General features: G+C 31.8%; 1 long non-coding RNA gene across 1 annotated transcript; it reads left to right on the top strand.

Annotated features, from left to right (window-relative positions):
• Window positions 1-22,988: 22,988 nt before the first annotated feature.
• Window positions 22,989-24,698, top strand: LOC139483357 (uncharacterized). Its single transcript, XR_011655013.1, has 2 exons — window positions 22,989-23,312; window positions 24,626-24,698. It is a non-coding gene; the product is annotated as an uncharacterized lncRNA (long non-coding RNA).
• The last annotated feature ends 505 nt before the right edge of the window (window positions 24,699-25,203 follow it).

The raw sequence follows: 25,203 nt of genomic DNA, 5'->3' as shown, positions 1-25,203 counted from the left end.
CCCATCTAAAATTCCACATGACATTGTTTATTTCTTTTTTTTATATATTTTTCAGGTATACCTCGCATTTCGATTTCGAACCCTATTTTAGATATAATCAATGATTTTAATATTAAGACCCTGTCCTTCAATGTTAGGTCACGAGATATCCAAACCTATAGACACACCTAAATATTCTTTATTTTTTTCTAACCAAATAGCTTCTATATCAACACTGTATCCATGCATGACTCCCGATGCTTTAATTGGTTCACTTGACCACCTAATTTTTTTTATATTTTGGCGTTTTATTTTTCGAACGACCAAAATATACCCCTACAGTCTTTTCATAATTTATCTTAGCTCCCGATGCATTCTCATACATTTCTAAAACCTTGAATGTTTCCTCGATTGATTCCTCTGTAAATAATATTTTAATTGTTCACCTAAGATTCCATTGGTATTATTTTTGTATGTGCCATTTTCGGCTTTTATTTTTTACCATAGTTTTTCTTTTCCTCGTTTTTGTTCTAATCTAAAAACAATAATTTGTTGATTTTTCACCTTTTTTTATACCAATTTATTTTTGATCTTATGCGTGCTGCTTCTGCTTTTTGTTCGTAATATTTATATATATAATTTTTTAGTTTTTCAACCTCATTTAGATTTTGTTGTGTTCCATCATTTTCTAACCGATTTTCTAATTTATCTTCCCAATTTTTAACTTCATTTTCATTTAACCTAAGTTTCTTTGAAATATTTATTGTTATGTCCTTTATTTCAGTTTTTGTTAAGTCCCAGAACTGCTTTTCATCTTTAAACTTATTTATGTTAAGTTTCCAAGATTTCTAGAATGTTTCAAAAGTTTTTTGGAATAGGTCGGTTTTAATTATACCATTGTTCATTTTCCAATAACCAGGGCCTCTTTCTGGTTCGACGATGTTCATAGTAATTGTTACGCCGTCGTGATCACAGAAGGGGAAATAAACAATTTTTGCATTGTTTAATCTACAATCGATATTCTCACTAGTGAATATATAATCTATTCTCGGGTATGATTGCCCCCCTTGAAAATGTGTATTGTTTTTTGTTTGGATATCTGAGACGCCAAATGTCCGTCAGTTCATTTTTTTCAATGACATTTTTTAGCTCATAATTTCCCGCATTTCACGCTTGGGCATATGTTTTCTATCCAATTGCCTATCTAGACAACAATTAAAATCTCCCATAACGTAATTTACAAAATCAGTTTCTTTATCTATTTTTAACTAAAAATTCTAACAGTTTTGTTTGAGTCTAATTTGAATTCAACTATTAATAATGTCCTTCCCTCTGCATCTTTATATTTTTCAGTAATGTTTATATCTAAATTTGGTTTCACTAAAATTGCTACCCCTTTGGAAACGGAAGTCCCGTTACACCAATAACTCAACCCTCTTCTTTTTTCCATTCATTTTCTACAAATTTTGTACAAAGAGTTTCCTGCAAACATATAAAATAAAAATGTTTTTTCTGACACCATTGAAATAATGCATTTCGTTTTGAATTATCTCCCATACCGTTTGCGGTTAATGAAACTAAACGAATAGACATACTTTATGGGAAAAAATAAATATGTATATTATTGTCTTCAAAATTCTGAATATTTAGTTTGCTATACAGTTCAGCGATTTCATTTATGTAATACAACATAATAAAAGTCCAACCCATATTCAATATATTTACAGCAAATGAATTTGCATGTACATTTGAATATCTGAATTTCAAGGTTTCAATTAGCTGCCTGCTTTAATAACTTGACTTGATGGGCGTTACAAAAAAATCAAACTTTAAAAATTTCCATAAGCAATTTGGTTCATGAATCATTTGGTTTAGAATTTGGCTAGCTGCTACCTGTTGTATTATTAATTTCAGTGATGGGGTAATCTATTAAAAATTAAAATCACAAAAATACTGAACTCAGAGGAAATAGAAAAGTCCATAATTACATGGCAAAATCAAATGACAAAACACATAAAAAACGAATGGACAAGAATTGTCATATTCCGGACTTGGTACAGGCATTTTCAAATGTAGAAAATGGTGAATTAAACCTTGTTTCATAGTGCTAAACCTCTAACTTCGTTGACAGTCTCATCAAATTCCGTTATATTTACAAAGATGTGTGAACTAAACAGACATAATAAATAAAATAGTCAAAACATGGGTACAGCAGTCATCATCGTGTAACAATTTAACAGAACACAAGTCTGACGGCAGAAAATACGTCACATATTTTTGTCGTTTAATATTTATACGAACAATTTTCAAATTTAACATGGGCAATGTTAGCATACATTGTTGAAAATTCAAAAGTATGTAAGAATTAATTTCAGAAACAGATCGAGATTTAAAATAGTCCGAACGTTCTATAGAATTTATAAGAATCCATAAATAGTTCATTACACTACGCGATTGAATAATTTTGACGTTTGTCGTTCAACGTATTTTCTAATTCATGATATAAATATATCATTATGACATATTATAGAACAATAACGTACTAATAGGATCTTTTAAAGAACAGAGTCACGTTATAAGAACCAAATAAACACAGTAAGTCGCATATTCAAAACACATCAGCAAAAATGACAGTTAATACGAACACTTTGACGGGATGTTTAAGTACCGGGCCACGTTAAATGGATATCACATAAAACAATCCAACAGTAAAATAAGTATTTATAATAGAACAAAGACAAATGAAAGAACAATATAACACGTTGTTAAGATGATAAACAACATCAGTACGCAGAATCTATACATCAAGACCATCTTGTATTATTTGTGACCCATGATTTCTATCGAATAATAAAATTGAGAATGGAAATAGGGAATGTGTCTAAGAGACAATAACCCGACCACAGAATAGACAACAGCAGAAGGTCACCAATAGGTCTTCAATGCAGCGAGAAATTCCCGCAACCGGAGGCGTCCTTCAGCTGGCCCTTTAACAAATATATATATATATATACTAGTTCAGTGATAATGGACGTCATACTAAACTCCAAATTATACAAAAGGAACTAATATTAAAAATAATACAAGACTAACAAAGGCCAGAGGCTCCTGACTTTGGACAGGCGCAAACAAGCGACGGGGATTAAACATGTTAATGAGATCTCAACCCTCCCATGCATAAATTTGTTCATCCCAATACTAGATGTAAATTCAACATGGAAATATTAAGATGATGTAGTTTTAATGAAGATAAATATTGTAAGTTCTATAAAGTTGATACAGCAACGATTATAATACAAGATAACAAGTACATCAGGCAAATAAACGAATTTGGATAACAAGTTGATGTGAAACAATAAAACTTTTTTGTTAGATATGACTGTATCATTATTTTGGAGTTTTCAGTGGAAAAAATAACATTGGCAACATTCTATAAATATATCTCCTAGAAGTGGATTGTTTGGTGTTTTTTTTTTAATTCCCATTTTTTTGTATTGTGTTGGGGGAGGGATTTCCTGTTTTTATATCATAAAAGTTTTGCTGACAAAAATATCATCGATGAATATATAATAATTATAAAAAATGATATGTGGTGTAATTGCCAATAAGACAAACTTCACAAGAGACCAAAGGAAACAGAAATTAACAACTGTAAGTCACTGTGTGATCTTCAACAATGAGCAAAGCTATAAAATTATTTTGATACATTTATGTTGCTCTGTAGCCATATCACATTTTCTTGCATGACTGGAAAACAGGATTATTAGTTGTTGAAATGTTTTAAACTTATCCATATCAAACATATGGTTTTGTCGAATATATCTAGTACTTTCATTTTTATAGTCCTCTTGGTATGTACACATTATTCCATTGCTAATTTTGGAATAACAAATTCGTTTTTCTTTTTGTTAGTAAAAGTCACATCTATGTTTACCTCCTTTGAATTCAAAGTCCATCGGTAATATGTTGATAAACCAATGGTGCGCTAGAAGAGAACATTGAAATTTGTTTTCTTAGTTAAATCAACATAAAGGTTGACTGTTTCAGTTTGTTTCTCTCAAGCTGAAGTTGACAGTTATCCATAGTTCTAAATCTGTATTTGCATTTCTCATTCGATATTTTTATAAAAAAAATCATGAGCAAGCAGAAAAATCTTAGCCCATAATTGGTTTGTTGGTATATTCAAACTGTCATTATATTATGAATGTTCAATCATTTGGTCTTTCGTTGACGGAATATGCACACCAAAGTCAGTAGGCTTCTGTGTTACATTATCTGTAAAATAAACCCATTTCAATTCAAGATATGATTTCGCTGTTTTAAATATTTTAAGTTCAGAGAGAGAATAAAATAAAGACAAAGAAATAAAGCATTTATTTGTATTGCCTGGAGTGATATAAAGATTTACTCACGCTAAAAAAGTCATATTTCCCTCAGGCTCTCCCTCGGGGAAACATCAATATACTTGAGCACATAATTGCATCCACAAACGCTTCAAAATATCACATATTAGCTGAAAGTTACATAAACAATTATCTTTCAATGTTGACTTAAATCAGTGGTTGTCGTTTATTGATTGTATATATTTGTTTTTCGTTCATAAATCACGCCGTTAGTTTTCTCGTTCAAATTGTTTTACATTGTCATTTCGGGGCTTTTTTATAACTTACTGTGCAGTATGTGCTTTGCTCGTTATTGAAAGCTTACAGTGACTACTAATTATAAATTTCTGGGTCAATTAGTCTCTTTTGGAGAGTTGTCTCAAAAGAAATCATACCACATCTTCTTTTTTATAATTATTTCTTTTTGTACTGCTTTGAACGGTAAACAGATCTTTCAAACCTTTCAAAAAAAAAAATTACTTCACAGTGTGCAAATTATACATCTAATCTTCAGCTAATGATTAGTAAGCTTATAAGTCATCTACATGCATATTCACGTGTACAAAAATAATCAAAATTTAGCAGCGGTCTAAGTCAAAACCTGGTGAGTTTTTGAAATTATTTACCACAAAGTGTAACGTGAAAGCAATGTTTGTTCATTATTTTGATGAATGGGGCCATGGACACAGATCCCCGCTTGCATCTTATATAAAGTTATAATGGGACATATCTGAAGAACGTGAACATTGACGATACCCTTACTTGTACTTAATCTGAAGTTTGTGGTAATAAGTATTGAGTATAAGTCTCATAACATTTGGTTGAGGCAAACTTAAGATCAGCAATTCTTTTATTTATTATGTGGTACTACTCTCAGTGTTCATGCTTAATCACAAGTCGTTCGACCCAGACTTGATACATTCTTCTCTTCAAGCAAACAGAATCCAACTAAATTTTTCAAAAAAATTAGCTTGAAGCTTGTGAGCTCAAAAATTTATCGTGCAGGCTGAATGCTAGAACAATAAAAGTGACACCACCGAAATTCAAACTTGATCTGTATTCTGTTGTAATAAGCATCAAGTATAAGTTTAATTACATTTGGTTGAGGCTAACTTTAGTAAGATAACCTAACCTGATTTTTTTTGTTTAGTCATTAACGACAGTGAAATAGTGAAATAATACCCATATCAATAATTCCAGGACAAAATATGTTTTACTGAACGAGTTCATACAGTTTAAAGATTCCATATTGTTTTCGTGTCACAAGTATGTCTGTTTCTGACAGGTATTTAGAAACTTTTCTTTCCACATCACTGCATCAGGTTCACAGCAGGTACTACTCGGCCCGACCTCTTCTTTTAATAATTTACATTTAAGGTGTCTTTTAATTGCCCTGAATACCATGCATAGAGACCCCCTTTTCTCTTCTTCAGTTATTTCAGTTCAAATTATCAAAATATCTGATTGACGAAATGATTTTATTTCACAAGTTCAGTAGATCAATACCACTGGAAATGTTTTCAACAGACTTATTCAAGGTTAAACATCGAGCGGGAAACAAAACACATTATGTTGTGTTTATATATGTGGAGTCGTTTTCTGTAGACATGCATAAACGTTTGTGTCTTTTTGTCTGAAGGTTATTCAGGGGAAGCTTCTCATGTTACTCGGGGGTGACTTAAAAAGGGTTTTTAAATTCAGATTTTAGAATTCAGCAGTTGTTATATGCAATGAGAATATATGTATTGTTTTTGAGAGAAAAAAAATTTGTATTTTCAGACATATAATGCATAAGTATTTTTCATTCTTTGTTAATATAATTGATTTTCAAATCATGTACTTTTTGCAGCTGTACGTGTAACATCTTTCAGACTTCGTCATCAATATATGTAGACTCATGTAATCAGCATAATTTTACATGTATTCTTTGTTCATATAATTTATTTTGCACATTGTGAATGTCTTGATGTTGTTCGTGTAACATATTTCTGACCTCGTTATAAATATATTAATTATGACTTCATCAGTAAAATTTCACATGTATTTTTCAAAGTACACTGAAAATATAAATAATATATATATATATTATATGTTATTCAGGTTTCAGACAGGGTATATACTGTGACATTCCCGGCTTAGAGTTTATATCCCCTCAGCCGAAGGTTAAATGGTTAAACTTTTAAAAAAATATTTTAAATCAGTTGATTTAATATCGGGAAAATATGGGTTGAAAATTGTTAAAGCTTTTTAAACAGGGTAAAATCGGACTACCAGTACACAAGGAATTTGACCTTTTTCGGGCTAGTTTCTTGACATAACTGCTAAATAATATATATTTCTAAATGTATTTTTTTTAGATATGTCATAGCCATACTAAGTCATCACAAGAACAAATGAAGAAACACAATTTCATTTTTGTTTTCAACTGTAATTGTAAATTTTAGCCTTTTTTACTTAAAAATTGTCTGATATATGTGTAAAATATGGTTTATAGAATCTGTAATTTTTAATTTTTTTCATTTGTATATTATGTTATTATGCTATTGCTAAGGTATTCTAATATATATTCAATTGTGTTAGGAAATTAAAAGTACTCTGATTATGATTATACCAGGTAAGTATGCAACAATGAATAGTGACAGTCTTTGTTTTTCTTTGCGGTATTTTACATGTAACTTTTTAAGTACACTGGATATATAGATGATATACATATATATATATTCTATTTGTTATTATATAATTTTCCCTTATCTGCGTAGTAACGTCTATTCAAGACGATCCAGAACATCTTACATTTGCCGGTTGGTTTTATATATATAATAAAAATTCCCGCAAATTTATAGATATAACATTGTTGGGTTGATATTAAGACAATGATGTATTATATAGAATGTGTGCTCAGCCTTGTATCACCATCACTGGTGATATAACGTATTAAATCTGTCGCAGAGTTGTCACGGGTTCAGACGTACTCATAAGATAATTATTTTTTGACTGCATCCTACACTAATTAGTAAGATCCTCAGCGATTGATAGTTCAGCTGATCTGTAGAAATTCCATCTTTATGTCTAATATATCATGTACTGTGTTAAAACGCTAGATAAAAATTGACGAGAGTTTTATCATTTGTAGAGCCTAGGTAGTCGAGTGGTCTAGCGCGTTTGGCATAGCATGATAGTGCAAGCCGATTTGGTGCCATGATTTATCAGTTGCGTGAGTCCATTTAAGTGAACGGATTCATGATGGATGGTATTGGCTAAGTTTATATAGGGTACAGACCACATACCTCTCATGCTGTTTTCCTTCTGTTCTAGTTTAATACAATAACTTGTTTTTGGCATTGATAGGACATGTCGTTCACATCATTTCAATATCATATCTTATCAAAGATATACATACATGTATGTTTCGTATGAGGTATATGTAAAGTATGGTTTACAGAAACTGTGGAATTTCATTTCTTTATTAGTATAATATTTCATCACGATATTGATATAATACTTTGATAGATTCAAACATAAAAGCAAACTAAACTACGTTGGTGATATCAGCCCATTATACAACACTGTTTTAATAAGATTGATTATGCAAATTATGAATTTCTTGATGTTGTTCGTGTAACATCTTTCTTACTTTGTAATCAATAAATTAATTTTGATATCATCAGCAAAATTTCACATGCATTTTTCAAAGTACAATGAACATATAAATAATATATATATAAATATAAAATTGAGAATGAAAATAGGGAATGTGTCAAAGAGACAACAACCAGACCATATATAGAACAGACAATAGCAGAAGGTCATAAATATAAGTCTGAAAATAACACCCAACAGTGATAGAATTAGATGTTTTTTGGTGACAAATTTTTGTCCGTCCCTTAGCGAGATTCGAACTCACACCTTTGATACACTACAGCACCAATCGCTAAGCCTCATGTTCAGCTCTCTAGACCACTCGACTACATCCTCTATATAAACATATAACTTCAATAGTCGTAGTGTTACCTTGTCACGGAAGGCGAATCCAGAGATAGACATGTTTTTCGCGTGTGAATATGTTATATTATGATTTTACTTTTTATGTATATAATTATTCATTATTACATAACTTTTCTTTATATTCTAGACGATCCGGTACATCTTCAATGTGCTGATTTGTCCTTTTTAAAGACTGATATAATACATGTATATGGCATATTAAATTATTTGTATATTATAATATGCCACTTATTTAAAAATCTGAAAGTAACAATTTCAGAATAAGGAATTATATTCTTGATTAAGCAATCATTAACTAAGATAACAGTTTGCTAGTTGTGCTTTTTCACTATACACGACTCGTCAGTGGGGTTCGAATCAGAAAATAATAAAAGATCAAATTGGGACACCAAACGATATAACGTAGATTGTATTGACAATTATGTAATTAAATTATCTTTAACAACGTATCAAGAGCTAGATCGTCTAGGTAGAAATTCCAACGGAACATACAAAGCCACATGATAATGTTATAAAATGTTCAACAAAGGAAGTGTCCTGAAGGTATATAAAGATTCATATCAATGATTAAGGACTTATTTCGTTAACAAGCAGTACATGTAATGTCATTAATATACACAACCCGAAAATGTGAGGAGCTATGTCTGCGAGATGAAAAAGTAAGTTGTCATGGAGACACCGCAGCCATATTTGACGCATTTAAAGATCGCCGAGGATGTGTGTTTATAAATCGATTATGTTTTGATTTACATCAACGTCCTCACAGATTTTAATATTATGACAGAGTGTCAACGTTAACTTTTACTTGTCGTGATGAAATGTACTTTTTGTTCATCTTTAACAATCCTGGTCATTATTTTCATGCTTTTAATCTGAGATTTTGTTTTACTGCTTTGAAGCGACCGTTAAAATTCCCATGCATTGTGTGAAATACTGAAATATTTTTCTTTTGACTACGTCGGTAACCTAGGTTACTATTTTTAAGAAAATGTGGTATGAGTGCCAACTTACCATCCAAGTAACAATCTATCAAAATAAGCAATGATAGGTCAAGGTACGGCTTTCAACACGGAGCTTTAGCTCACGCCTAACAGCATGACATAATGGCCCCAAAGTCACTAGTGTAAAACCATTCATTAGTGGAAATATCACATGATTGTATAATGTATTTGAATAATTTTCCAAATACTGCTTGCTTATTTTTAATGTTCATTTCGAGATTATTCTGTTGATTAATCTTACAGCATATTTCATAACAAACTCAATTAATACCTCTTCTTTACACGATAAATCTTTGTAAGTAAATATCAGTTCAGAACTGTTTTCTGATATATTCTTCTGTATTATCAGAAATGCAAATGATGTTCCTGTTGGGTATTTTTTCCATTGGTATTAGAATACTTGTGATACGTGTACCATGTGTACATTCTGTCATTATTGTTTGATACTCTCGTATTCTTGTCTTTAATTTTGCACCTGTGCTTTGTCTCTTTTTGGTGTTACTTGGAAAACTTTTTTCTTGCTCGTCGTTCATTTTTGCTATGTGCCTTGTCTAAATGACTTTTTATCTTTCTTCGGTACATATATGACGTGGCTCCATAAATCCCGTCATTGTGTTATTGTACTCGGGTAAATTTGTGTATTTTTGTCTTTAATTTTTACTAATATGCTTGGTATGTATGCCCTTTTGTGCTTCTTTGATACTTGTGTGTATGCTTTTTTAGTAACAATGTTTACTACTGTATTATTGACATTTGTACCTTTTATGTTTGTTTGTTTGTTTTGTTCACGCAGCGTTGTCAATTTGATGCGACTATCATACAAGTGAGAGGCTTAAAAAGCTATAAAACCATGTTCAACCCACCATTTTCTACATGAAAAAATTCCTGTACCAAGTCAGGAATACTTCAGTTGTTACTAGTATCTATTTGTTTGATGTGTTTAAGATTTTTTATTTTGCAATTTGATAAGAGACTTTTCATTATGAATTTTCCTTGGAGATAAGTATTTTTTTTGATCTAAATATAGGTATTTAGAACACCAACGTAGACATTTTTCAGTTTTACCAAATTTTTCTGCGAAACGTAATAAACAAGTATCCACCATTTATTTCTAACTTTGCTGTAGAGAATGATCTCAAACAAAAGAAAAAAACTATTATGATAATTACCGCCAGATCTTGTAATATCGACGTAATTCGGAACTTCATGCTGATGACAGAGCAACAACAATGACCAATGCGTATTACAACGTATAATGGTTTCTGCATGGTTGTTTTGTATAGAAAAATATTTGATTTGTGATTGCGCATTAAAGGCCATAGATATAGTACTCTACATTAATGTATGTGATTTTCCAACTATAAATGTAATTACATTGTTTAAAAATAAGCTGAAAAATATTTCCTAAACTAATTAGATTGACTTCATAGATGCAAAGAAAAGGTCTAGGTTAGTTAAGTTTTGGTCTAGTATGGTTCAGACTAGGTCGAGTACGGTTCTGACTAGGTCGAGCATGGTTCAGACTTGTATTAAATGGTTAAGAACTTGTCTAGTACAATTTCAGACTGTTCAGAATGGTTTAGACTACCGTTGAGTATTATGAAGTAAATTTCAGAAGAATTCAGAGTTGTCGAGTACAGATATAGACCATTTCAGACTTTCACTGATTTTTAGTGCTAGTGATAGCGCTAAAGCCGTTCTTTTCACAATAAATTATTTTGGAGTAAGGAATGTTTGTAATGATGAATACTCGTTCGTTCGAATACAAAGACGTGTGTTTGTAGTGTTAAATTTATGTAACTATGATGATACGCAGAGAAACAAATAGACAGACAGACAGACAATAAAACTTTCACACAGAAATCTACTATTTTAATATCATCTCTTCGCAACTTCGTTGTTAACAATGCATTTGATGTGATATTAATTTGTTCTAGTTTACTTTATTCAAACATACACACATGCATCAAAAATGTTTGAATATTTTCCTCAGTACAATTGTCTGATCAGAGCCTCGTTTGTATTGGAATTTTTTTGTTAAATATAGTTAGAATATATATTTGTTTTGTGTTTATAACAGCTAATCAAGTCTTAAACTTCTTGGAATCCAACAGAATTCAACTGTTTTCACCTACCTGATTTAGCGTGTCCATTCCCTGTGCCGGACTTTTTCTTTCTCTTCAACTTTGTACGTGTTTGGCTTTATAACTATTCTGATCTTAGCGTCACTGATAAGTCTTATGATGTCGAAACGCTCGTCTGGCGTATTAAATTATATTCCTGGTACCCTTAATAACTACAGAATATACACCACTGAGTCGATGCCACCGCTGGTGGACGTTTCGTCCGCGATGGTATCACCAGCCCAGTGGCCAGCACTTCGTTGTCGACATGAATATCAATTATATGGTCATTTAAATAGATTTCCTATTGACAAAACGTTTAATTTGTTTGAAAAATTAAGGATTTTCTCATCCCAGGAATTGATTACCTTAGCCTTTATAGCACAACTGTTTGAAATTTGTGTCTTCAATGCTCTTTAACTTCATACTTATTTGGCTATATACCCATTTTGATCTGAGCGTCACTGATGAGTCGTATGTAGACGAAACGCGGGTCTGGTTTATTAAATTATAATCCTGGTACCTTTGATAACTATCATTGCCTTGTTCTTATCATAATTGTGTCAATTGTTAGTGTAAGTAATCAGTGTTATATATTGTGGATATGTCAGAGTGCCACCGTTTTCAAAAAGAAATAAAACAATTCAACATTGTCTTCACTTTAAATTTTCCGTTTATTTAAATCAAAGTCATATTCACTGTCATCATCACTTACATCATCATCATTATCATCCATCTACACAAATTCAACCATCGTCTGTTTACATGCAGCACTTCTTCCCTTATAAGTTCTTAATGATTGTCTCCTATTACTTCAGTCTGACACCAAGCTTCAATTGTTTTAATTACATTGTCTTGTGCTCTTTCACTTTTATTTTTTTATTGTTGGGTTTCTGTTTTGTAAATTTTCTTCTGTCTGCTTCGCCTCTTCAACAAGTTAATGCTTTCTTTGTTACTTGCTGACTGTTGGGACCATTTATTGATACATTAATTAATGGCATTATCATGTCTTGATTAAGAGAACTTCTGAGTCTATTGTTTATTCTTTAAATTGATCTAGCACCCCTCTCAGGCCAGGCATTTGAAATTGACATTGATTAGCAAATATCAACGAGCTCAATCAACATCATCTTTAGCTTCATTTGTGTTTTGCTCAAATCTAAAAAAATTTCATCTATTATTCTGTGATTCCATTCAAACTTGAACTGTTTAAAAAAAGAGAGCCAGCGAGTTCTACATGCCTTTTTCAGTCTCTTTGCAACAATTTTTCTGGAAATTTCATTCAGTTTTATATTTGATGTACCTTCTTATATTTTCAAATAAACCGCAGTTCTTTTCGGAGAGTTTTGCAAACACTTCAATAATTGTATCAAAGTCAACTGTTCGAGAGCAATTTTCTTCAGTTCTGTCTTTGTGTCAGCACATGCAAGTGCAAGTTGCAGGAACATTTGTACCGTTAATGTTGTTACAGTCATCACAGATATACAACCTGATTTGGGGCCTTCTAATTTCAATAAACTCATCAAAGATACCATGCAGGATTGCAATTTCATATATACGCCCGACGCGCTGTTCGTCTACAAAAGACTTATCAGTGACGCTCGAATAAAAAAATGTTAAAAGGCCAAATAAAGTACGATGTTGAAGAGCATTGATCAATCCCTAGATTCTGTAGCCCTTATTTCTTTTACGATTGTTGCAGCATCTGTGGATTTTGATTTCTTTAAAGGGTCAGCTGTAAAAAGGAATTAGATTGTTGGGCGCCCAGCTGTAACAACATACTGTATACAGCAAACTAGCGGTTCAACTAAATAAATCTCAGTTACTTCATCTATCATCCGCCCAAAACTATCAGCCATAGTTACTCCTTGAACTAAGTCTTCTGTTATAACATCTCCTTTACTCAAGAACACTTCACGGATAGATCTAACACTGCTGTGAAGATCTAGTGTTGTAAAGCTGTCATTTATTAATATAATTTTATCGCTATTGGCATACTTAGACCGACCATTTATGTTCTATAAGCCTCACTTATGTTAATGATGCCTACCACGAGCTCGACTTCGATCACCATAGTTTACATTCAAAGATCCACCATTTGAATCATTTTGTCTAAGACCATTGTGCATGCCAGTCTGTGTGTTGTTTTGCTGGGGTCTGTATGTTTCGCTTGTGTTGTTCACCTTTGTGTTGCGGTAATTGTTTTCAGTTTGTTTTTAACGTCCATGTTGTCTTTTTCTTAATTGGCCAGCCACTGAGGTGAATTTCGTGTCCTTTCCGACGGGTTTTATAAGTCTACGATTGTTAACACACAGTATTCTTTTATCATTTGTCGAAAAGTTTTCTATTCAAAAATCTCTATTTTTCATGCGTTCATTACCTTTTGTTTGCTTTCGATATCGCGAAGTGACACCATAACTATTCCTGGTTTACTTTCATCATAACTCGATCTTATGACATATACAACTTGTAATGTTTACATTTTTGAGTTTCAATACGTCCTTGACAATTGTTTCTAAATTTAACTTCAGGGTGGTGTTGTGTGAATTTTCCCTCGGATTAATAGGGAAATTTTTCACAACTATTACAAATTTACATTCGACAGATTTTTACGCTGTGGTGTTTTGTTTTTTTAACACGATCTCACTAATAGTTATCAACGGTACCAGGATTATAATTTAGTACGCCAGACGCGCGTTTCGTCTACATAAGACTCATCGGTGACGCTCATATCAAAATATTTATAAAGCCAAACAAGTACAAAGTTGAAGTTTTATCAAAATATTCATATTTATCTTTAATACACATATTTCATCACGGACCTGTTTGACCTCTTTATATACCCGGTCCATAATTATGGTATTAAATTCACCGTCAATTTACGCTCTATATTCTCCTCTTTATCACTTATTCGTCGTACTAGTCTATCTAACATGGTGTCTAAACTGTTAGCCAATTTGCATATCCAATTCCCCAACTGTGCGTTTTCGTTTAAAAAAAGTGGGGTAGTTTACATTGTCTCTATCATTTTTACTTTACGGTACTTTCATTTCTGACTGTCACAGATAACGTTTTCTCGAGGTAGGGTAGTGTTCAAAGATTGCTAGGATAGCTATAACTGTTTTTTTCTAGAGTTTATTCTAATGTCGACAGGTGTCAATGTGGTTGCCGCCATTACTTTCAGCACGAAATCAATCGCGTTTTATTGACTTAATGGGTCGACAAAAATGTTAATTAAATATGGGTTTGTTTCAACCAACTTACTCCAAATCAATTCTTAATGACAAAGTTAATGTAACTGTATTATCTCCCGACTATTTCACTCAAATTATCACCACGTTCACAGTCAAAGGGAGATCAGTACAATCGTATGAGAAAAAAACTCCATGAGATAATCCGAGCTGAACTAATATTTATCGTTAGTCGACAAAGGTCAACAATATTTTACTGCTTTCAAACTCATGAATTTATTAATTTGATACAAAATAGAGGGACGAAAGATACCAGAGGAACATTCAAACTCATTAATGGAAAATAATCGAAAAAAACCGCCACGGCCAAAATGGAAAAAGACAAACAGACAAACAATAGTACACAAGAAACAACATAGAAAACTAAAGACTGAGCAACACGAACCCAACCAAAAACTGGGGATCTGAGAATCCGGTAGGTAGTCTCATTCGGTAGCTCACATTCATGAAACGGGAAGGGGATTGATGTTACGACGTACGAAACATATCAAATATCATCCGTGAAACGGGTATTCCATAACGGTCAATCAACTGGTGATGGCGTCTGTACAAGTTACGAGTGGAATGATATCAATTTCACCATTTGTAACTCTTGGTTTAATAGCAATCCTCTATCAAGTAAATTAGTATAGGAAATACAAGCCCGAGAATTTCGTATGAATTGGGAAATATATAATCCATATGCAGGCACTGCTTGAATGTTGCTACATATAAATGGAAAGTTCAAAATTGGATAGTTGAAATCATTTCGTTTGTCGGAAAGTTTTGTTTTCAACCGACCCTCATTGGCAATTTCTAGATGTAAGTCAAGATACGAAGCAAACTTGATTGTATCTGTTGTATCTTTTATCTCTAGTTCGATGGGATTAATACGCTCAACATAGTCACCAAATTTTGATTTATTTGTAAGCAGGGAGAGAGCATCATCTATATAGTGGAAAGTAAAGTTAATGGATATTGCTAACTTCTTAGTTTTCATCCTAAGAAGTTCCTGTTTGAAGCCTCATAATAATAAATAAACAAGTTGACAAGACGAGGGGCACACTTGGTTTCAATACAAATCATGGCATTGTCAATTTATTTTCGACTTATGAGTTTGAATGTCCCTTTTGTATCTTTCGCATCACTTATACAAATCGGAGTAGCAAACACAAACTGAGGAAATTGAATGAACTTCAAAAGAAGCGAGACTGGATGCGTCAATTTAATAAAACATTGTTAAACACTAAACTAAAACAACCGTTATTTTGTTATCCAATGAAAGCAACGCACCATAAATTTCAAAATTCAGTAGCGTTTTTTTTTATAAACCTTCATCAGGAACGCTCACAACTTATATTTGAAAGCCAGGGTCTGTAAGTTATATTGTCTAAAATCACGAGCCCAATTTACTACTGATTTACGTGTTTTATATCAATCCTACTAAATTTTCTGGCGGTACAAATCCTTATGATGGAATCAATGGGATTGATTCTGCTAAAACTAAGTATATCTGTAGCTCGCAATGAATTTAGATGTTTATTTAAAACCAATTATTATACAGTTTTGCAAGATTTATCGTCAGTTGGAGCTGAAAATTAAAAGTTGATGGTATTTTACTTTAAGTAACAGACATAAATGCAGATTGATAACCTTTCTATATATGTTTTATAGTATATAATCATTCTTTGAGTCATTCTTATATATTATCTTAAGTAAGAAGTGACAAGTATTTAGTAACCAATTTGTTTGTTTGTCCATATTTCTATACCAACGCTTAAAGTACTTTTGTTCTTTGATCTTTTGACTCAAGTTTAGGTTAATAACATGTTAATCATTAGAAGTTATGAGACAGGGCACACTTCAGAATGTAAAAAGAAAGAATAATTTGCTGCTGGGTATTCCATGGTTCAGTGGGAGTTGTTGATATTTTAAAAGTAATTCTAAGAAAATGTTAAAAGTAGTTCCCTAGTGGGAGGATTTCTGTTCTTGGTGTTTGAAAGATGTCTTACTGGTAATTGATGCTGATTTAAAAGGTTAAAGTCCCAAGATATTTGTATATCTCAGCTTATATATAACAGAAAACAATGAATGCAGTTTAGACTATTTTGAATCACAACCGTTCCAGCTAAGATTTATAGTTTCAATGCCTTCTTCTTTTTCGTTGATTTGCTATAAGAGTGTAAGAATTTAGATACAATATTCCTGTTAGCGTTTGCAATTATCATGTTAAACACAGATCTTCATAATAACAGGATTAAACCAGAACGACGAATAAAACCAGAAGATTTCATTAAAAGCTTAAGAGGTAAATACATGTGCCTTAATACTAACATTCAGACTAGTAATTGCTCTGATCACTAAATAAATGTCACAGAGATGAAGTTTTTGATTTGTATAGGAGTCACTGTCCCTGATGTTTTGGAGGAGCTGGTGTTGCTCAATATTGGGGTTTTATTATTAGTGTTTTGTGTACTGTTGTTTGTCTTGATCTTTTAATTTTCTCCATGGTGTTTTCTGGTTATCTTTGACTTATGATTGCCCTATTTAGTTTCTTCTCCCTTTTTTTTCAACATGCATTGCAATATAAGGTTTTGATGAAGTGGCCTATTTAAAGGCTAGTGTCTCTGTCATTGCCCATCTTGTTGGATGGACTGGTTTATCCTGTTTGTTCAATTTCCTTACACATAAACTTGTAAAATATTTGATTTTTTTTTATACCGGACAAAAATAGACATCATGTAATATTGATATCAACAGTTGCATACCGGTACTTTAAAGGACCCAAGACATTCTGTCAGATAAATTATTATTTTTTAAAGAATCAATTGGCAATTTGTCAGCAAAATTAGAGTACAGATAGTTCATGGCTGTCGCCAAACGATTAGGTTTCATTACGTTAAATAGTAATTATTTATTTGTAATAACAGACAATGATCAAGTTTCATTCTCTTTTGTTAGGTAATCTTTGCAATATTGGTATATTAGAAAGACACCAGAGGGTTAGATAAGCATCTAGCTCAGTCGCGGTGTCTGTAGTCTGAAGCTGTTGAATACATGAATATTTCACAATAAGATTATGTGACATAATGTCTTTTAATTAGAAGGAAGAAAAGGTGTCAGAAAGTGTCTTATTGAAATTTAGAAATGACATTTGAATTTGCTTTTGAAAATTTTATTATTTTATGAAGTGAATGTAAATCTAAGCAATATCACAAAATTTGAAAATGTGTCAGCTTTCTAATGTCTCCTGGTTGGAAGTATTGAAATTTCACAACAAACTGAGAAAATGTACGAAAAAATTACACTTCTTTGTTTTATCATTGAGCCAAACAATTAAATGTTGTCACACATATTGGACTTACTTGAAAAATGGCATGTCAATAGGAGTATTTGTTTCTCACCCAAAATATTTTTTTGGGAATAACACAGAAGAAGTTGTGAAAGTGGTTTGTTTTATATCTTTTTGGTTGAGTATGTCTAGTTGCAAGTTTTTCATGCATTCTATGATGATAAATAGATAAATGAATGAAAAGGTTGGTTTATTCAATATGATAAATTAATTTTATTCTTGGATAGAGATGTCCAGTTTCCCTGACCTGGCATGGGATCAAATTTTATCGGAGGTATTGTTGTTATTGTTTACATCAGTGTAAATATGTTGGACAAGGGTGAAACAAAAAGGTGAAAAGTAAATTACAGTATGAAACTGACATCCAGTAAAAGATCAATGATACAAGTTTTGTCTTCTTTTCTTTAGCTTTTTCTTTTGTCTTTGGTCTCAGCTTTCCTAAGCCAGAAAATAACTATCACCTGAAATAATGAAAGATTGCTTTTGTAAATTTTAGAAAGTTCTCATGTGTTACTTAGGAGTGTAAAAAAGAGATTTTTCATTTAAAATAAATCTTTATGCTTGGAAGAGATTTTTTTCTACTACTGTTATATTTGACGTTTATATTATGTTTGATCCCACTTTTTTTTTTATTAAACAAAAAGCAGAGTGTGTTGGAAAATGAAAAAGCTGCATACAAATGTATATACCGTATTGTAACCTTTTTAACAAGCCATCCTACACATCAACCTATTTTGAGTAAATAGATCAATCTTAAAGATTGATTTGTTTAAGGAACAATACTTTTTATCAGAAAACTTTCATATTTTACTCCAAATGTTTATATCTGTAAAATAATTAACTCAAAGTGTCTTTCTTTTTGGATGTTAATATATGAAATTAACCTTTTGATGATATGCGGTAGATTCTGACAAGATGAAACACTTAAACTGAAGACGATTTATTAAGTGTATAGCTTCAGGGGTCGAAGTATCATATTAATATATATGAGACGGAAAGGTTGGAGATTTCTTTAAGTTACAGAGACAGTAATCCAAGGACGTTTGATTAAAGTGTTGGCTGTAATTAGTATCATGTGAAATAGGGAGGAGGCAGTTATCTTTACAAGGATGGTTATACTGTTTTACAGAATTATCTTTTTTCAAAATTATGTTCTACAGTATTAAATAGTCCTAGATGATATAGTTTTGAACTTTTTTTGAGAGAATAGGTATACTTAGATGCAGTGTTTTAATATTTAGTCCTGTTCTATCAGGTCATTCTGTTTGCTACAATTTATATATAATGATTAAATTAGTTAGGAAAGCATATGTGAAAATAATTAAGATAATTGCACTACTGAACAAAATTGGTTCACAGCAGTCTGGAGAAGATGTGTTTGAATAATATTTTTTGTTTTTTAATTTATTTGGTAAATCAGTGCATTCCGTCGATGTAATGTCAAATGAGATGACGTTAGGACAAACATTTTTACCAACTAGCAATATGCATTTTGTCTCTGGTAGAAAACAGACTGATAAGTTTTGAAGGATACAATAGCTAGAATCAATGTGCATTTTTATTGAGAGGGTTTACATGTAGCATCATCAGAAACGTCTATCTGTTAGCAACACCTGTTTGTTTTATATTGGCACTATTTTGATAGATCTGCAACATTTAAAGAGTGAACTTAAATTCCCGTAGACCACATAAAGATTCTATAAATTAATAATACCTCTGGAAAACTGCTTTAAGTTTTACTTTAAATCGTAAAAAAGAAATAAAACAGTGCATTTTGGTTCATTTGAGATAATTTTGATTTGAATGTTTTGGACATGGTCTCTGTTTTATTGCTATAAGATTCTCCTTTCCACACATCAGAGATAAACAGGAATGATAATCATTGATAATAGGTAGATATTGATTGATACCTATCAATGTTTATTATGATCAGTTCAGTCGAGAGTACAGTGCACCATTATCAGATGAACTCTCCTTTACTGGAGGTCAAAAAGGACTATGGTGATATAATCTATTTTTAACACTTCACACCTTGTTCAAATTTTGATCAGTTGACAATGTTTGGTCAGTCATATGCATTTTGAAGGAGTTCTGTTATCTAATAAAAGTGTAGGAATGTTGCATACTATCTTAACATGTAGTTCCGTCTTTTCACAATGATGTCTCCTTTTGATGGCCGATTTCGTTGTTGGGGATTTATCATTCTTACTGATTAAATTTACGATTCCCACAATAAGAGTTACTCTGACGTCAGTCATGCCTCTTAGGTCTTTTTACAGCCCTTACAAGTCAGAGGGCGGAATTAGGGGAGGGGCCCCTCCCTTTTTTCTGGGGGAAAAATTGGTTGATTTTATAGGGAATCACTGAAGCATAACTGGAGCCGGTCACCCAAATATGAAAAGTTCTGGATCGGCCACTGCAAGTCCTAAATGTCTGGACATTAGATCAAACCTCGAACTACCACAAATATGATATTTATAAATTTTATGACTGCAGTCATTGTTGCTATTTTTGGAGATCTTTTAGTTTACCCTGTGGATAAATTTCTGGAGTTACCAAAAGGCCAATTCATCCGTGTCAAAAATATTTTGAAATTTTTTTGTTAAATGTTATTTAGCACTGACATCAGTTGAGTAATCTATTTTGTCAGTTTCTAATGACAATCCTTAACTGGCCACCCATGAGTTGTGCTTGACATAAAAGCGTCACTGATGAGTCTTATGTAGACGAAACGCGCGTCTGGCGTACTAAATTATAATCCTCGTACCTCTGATAACTATCAGTAAAGTTGTTCTGTCTGATAGGGAGTAATTAAATGGAGCCATCTATAGTCAATTACAGCTTCTGTTTTACAGGAATTATCTGGACATTTTGACATTTGGATGTGGGTTTGAATGGTCAGAACCAGACTTCTTTTCAACATTAGAAAACCATTAAATGCCAAATATTTTGCTTAATTACAAAAGTTAAACTTGACATTTGGTCAGATGGGGGATTTTAGATTAATGATGAAATAAATAAGAAAGGTCCCATAGGTATGATTCAGTATTATATATTCAGTTTTGAGATAATCTAAGACAAAGAAAAATGTTTATAGAAATAAAAATGTTGATTGGCTATGATGATTACCCAGGGTCATAACATTTCAACCAATGGATAAATTACATGTTAAACCCATATGCTTGAAAATGGTCAGTTTAACAGTATGTTATTCAGAGCTCTGTGAACACTTGTTAGCTAGTTAAATAAGTATTTCTTGAGATAAAGAGTTGCTTGAGACCGACTTTAAATTTAGAAAACAATCCATCTGAGAAATTTTACTCTTTGGTCAACATCTAACAATTTTTAAGATAATTCTTGATGGTGAACTGGCCATATACAATACTATTGGTCAATATGTGTATAATTTCACATATGTCATGTATATTTGTATATCCTTGGATTCCAGTTGTAACATTTTATCTATACCCTCAAGAAAATTTAAAAAAAAATGGGATTGAAAAAAAAAATCATACATCAAAGAAAATGTAGAAAAATGTTGAAAACCATTAAACATTCATTAGATATATTAGTTTCAATTGTTAGAAATAAAATGTCACCAGAAGTCACAAGATACTTGGTACTAGATACTTTTCTTCCTGTCTCACCCTTTTGCAGACGGTCGTGAATAATCATAACTAAATAACCCTGCATGTCCATTAATAAATAGTTGTGTGTCTTCAATGCATTAATTTAACATGGCATAATGATTGATTAACTTTCAAATTATATAAAAAGTTTAGAGAATGACCTTTTGATAAAGAATAAATGATCTGGAAAATTTAATGACTTCCACCCATGAAAATTTAATCTGACCTAGGATATTAATAAATGAATTAGGAGCAATTGATAGAATTTAAATTGAAATGTACACTTTTGTAGTCACCAGAATTTTTATTTGTGTGGCTTCAGAGAACATGCAAGATGAAAAGTTTGCCTACGTTATCTTTAAATTTTCTAGTCTTTTTTTTTTTTTATCAGATTTGAATATTTTGATAGTAATCTTAAAGTACTTTCTGATTGCAGTTTTAAAAGTCTGATATTTATTTTGAAGGAAATTAATGAATTTCAAATTGCATTGGTTGCCCAGGGAGCCAAGCTCTTCCTGAAACTTGTTGGTCTGGCTTCTATACAAATACAAACTTCCGATTAATTCTTGATTGATATTTTGATGTGAGTAAGGACAAATTCATTTGATGTCAATTTATTCACTGATCTTAATCCTGGTTTGATTATAGGGAATTAAAACAAATGTTGTTTCTGAGAAGCTCATCCTCTTCAGAAGAAATTTAGAAAACAAACATTCATATAATTTTTTATTTTTATTTTCTGCAGGTGTGAATTGTTTACTTTTTCAGGAAAACAAATATTTTATAGATAAGAATTATTTGCATAATATTTTATTTGCTCTTTATTTCTATACTTTTATTTATGTACATATGTACCCATAATTGGTTTCCAAATAATGACTTGTGTCAGCCTGCACCTAATCATGTAAAAATCATTAAGAACAACAAAACACATCAAGTTCAAATTTGACTGATTTAGATTTTTACTTTCTAGTTTATGACTTTGATACGGCAGAAACTTGCTAAGTTTGTGTTGTTTTTCAGAAAAAAAATCTAGATTTATGGATTATAACAAACTTAACCCTTTCCATTTTAAACCTAAGCAGAGTATCTGTGTCCCATAAATACATGCGTGTTGTTTATTTTTTCTTTCCTTTGTAAGATCTTGTCTCTACAGTGAACAAAAGATCTGATAACTGTTATACTTATCATCAACTATATCAGAAAAGTAAAAATTCTTTGATTAATTTTGATTTAACTAGTTAACACTTTTGTTTTGTTATCTTTTCGTAGATCTTGATGATGGCTTAGTCTCGATCATCCAGCCGCTTTATTTTTCAAAGTAGAGCGTCTGGATGACAAGTGATATAAAAATGGTAATTTATGACATTCGGAATAGTATCGGCTTTTTTTAGCTAGTTTTTAAAGATAATGTCCAAGACGAATAACCAAGAAGTTGGTTATTGACTTCGGAAGAAATTATATTACGATAATACTATTGAAAAGCCCGAGTGTACCGATTGTTGTTTAAAGCTATTTATATTTTGTTTGTGACGACATACAAGTCGTGGAAAACACCAGACAGCATGGCTTCCATGACCGCGAAGGAAAATAACAGCACATCAAACCTTGGTAAGATGATATAACACCACAAACTGTTACATAAATTTTAATGCAAACTGAAACAACGAGTAGTTATATATTCTTCCATGCATGTCCGTGCTACGTAAGCAAGTTAATAATCATACAATAAATGGCAATTTTTGTATTGACTGGGACCACTCGAAGAGTCGTGTGTACGCTATAAATACATTTTGGGGTTGTTAACTTTAAAAATACTTGATGGAAAAGTAATATGACGCCGAAATATGAACTTCATCCAAGATAAGTTTGTTGTATTTATATGTAGTGTATAAAGGAGTTTGCATTTTGATATGTGTAAAAAAAAAGGGGGGAAGGAGAGATGCGCAATGTTGTACACATTTGAAGGAGGGAACGCAATTCAAAAACATAAGCAGACGAAAAACAAACAAAGTATATCTAGAAGATGCCACTGATTTTGTACATACACCAAACGGTCAAAATGATTTATGCTCGATTTTTTTTTAAACAAATGCATTTAGCTTATACAAACATTTAAGAAGTGCGACACGTTGTTATGAAAAGTAATTTAAATATACTGTTAGTAAACAAAGTCTGGACTGGTCAACTTAAAAACGAAAAATATTTTTTTGCACTTTTAAGAGGCATTTTTTTCACACTAAAAAAAGTCCTTAAAAGAATACAAATGTTGTCAGTGAATATATACCAATTGGCTATCTAAACCTTGAAACAAAACCATGGCATGAGGAATACACTGTAAATTTGTTTTTGATGTAAAACAAGACAGTAAAACAATAGATGCAGCATCAATGAAAGGAGGTGTCAATGAGGCAGCAACCGGTGAACCCAATGACATACATTACCAAAAGTAGACATCAACATGATTAAGAGGACATCTTGTTGACTTAAACAAAAATTGAGAATAAAAGTACCAAAAGGTCAACATTATACAAGCAAGAACATGCGGTATGAATACCAATGAGACAACTATCCACCCCAAGTTCAAAGGAGGTGGATGAGAGCAAGTATAGGCAACTGCATGTATGGCCTTTAACAATGATAAAAATTCATGCATAATTTTGATAGAGAATACAGACAGGGAATGTGTCAAAGAGACATTAACCCGACAAGAGAGCAGGAAACAACCCAATGCCACCAATGGGTCGTGTCATCACCACAGCGAGATAATCTCGCATCCCGTAGCGGAATTCAGCTTGCACCAAGACATTTCTAAATGTATATTTCTATATGATTTATGTTTTTTTCCAAACATTTTGTTTTTCATATATGCTATGCTGGTGACCAAAAATTAATATGATTTTAACATTTACTTTATTTTGTAGACAAACCAATGATGATTTCGGGACACAGTTGTTATGTGTAAAATGTGAAGAATTAAAAAAAACTATATAAATATTCGAATTTTCATTGTATCATAAACAGCTTCAATTTTATAAGAAAAAAGATTCAAAGATTTTTTTTTTAATTACTGCAGCAGCAATCATTATAAATAAATCACAGTATCAAAAATGTTGGGTTAACATTATTTTGACAGCAACCACAAAGCGAAAAAAGGTACACAGACATATATTAAGTAAATGAAACAAACATCAAGAAACACATTGTTGTCAGATATGTCGGAGAATTTTAAAGATTTGTATTAACAAATTAAAAATCATATAAACAATTTAACAGTTTTCATGTTTGCGTTGTATCTCATTGACATGTCTGGCCCTTCTCAGTTAACTATATGGTATGGAGTTTTCTTAATATTGGAGGCCGAGCAGTGATTCTATTTGCGAATATCTATGTCATTTGAACTCTGCTGGGTTGTTGCCTCATTAGCAATCTCCTTATTTTATATAAAGGTTCACATGTACAGGAGAATTCGAAGTTGTTGTTTTTGTGAAGCTGCCCTTTT

This window comes from Mytilus edulis, chromosome 1, assembly GCF_963676685.1.
Source record: "Mytilus edulis chromosome 1, xbMytEdul2.2, whole genome shotgun sequence".
In the NCBI taxonomy this organism is placed as follows: Eukaryota; Metazoa; Mollusca; class Bivalvia; order Mytilida; family Mytilidae; genus Mytilus; species Mytilus edulis.
This window is presented reverse-complemented; position numbering and strand designations above follow the sequence as displayed.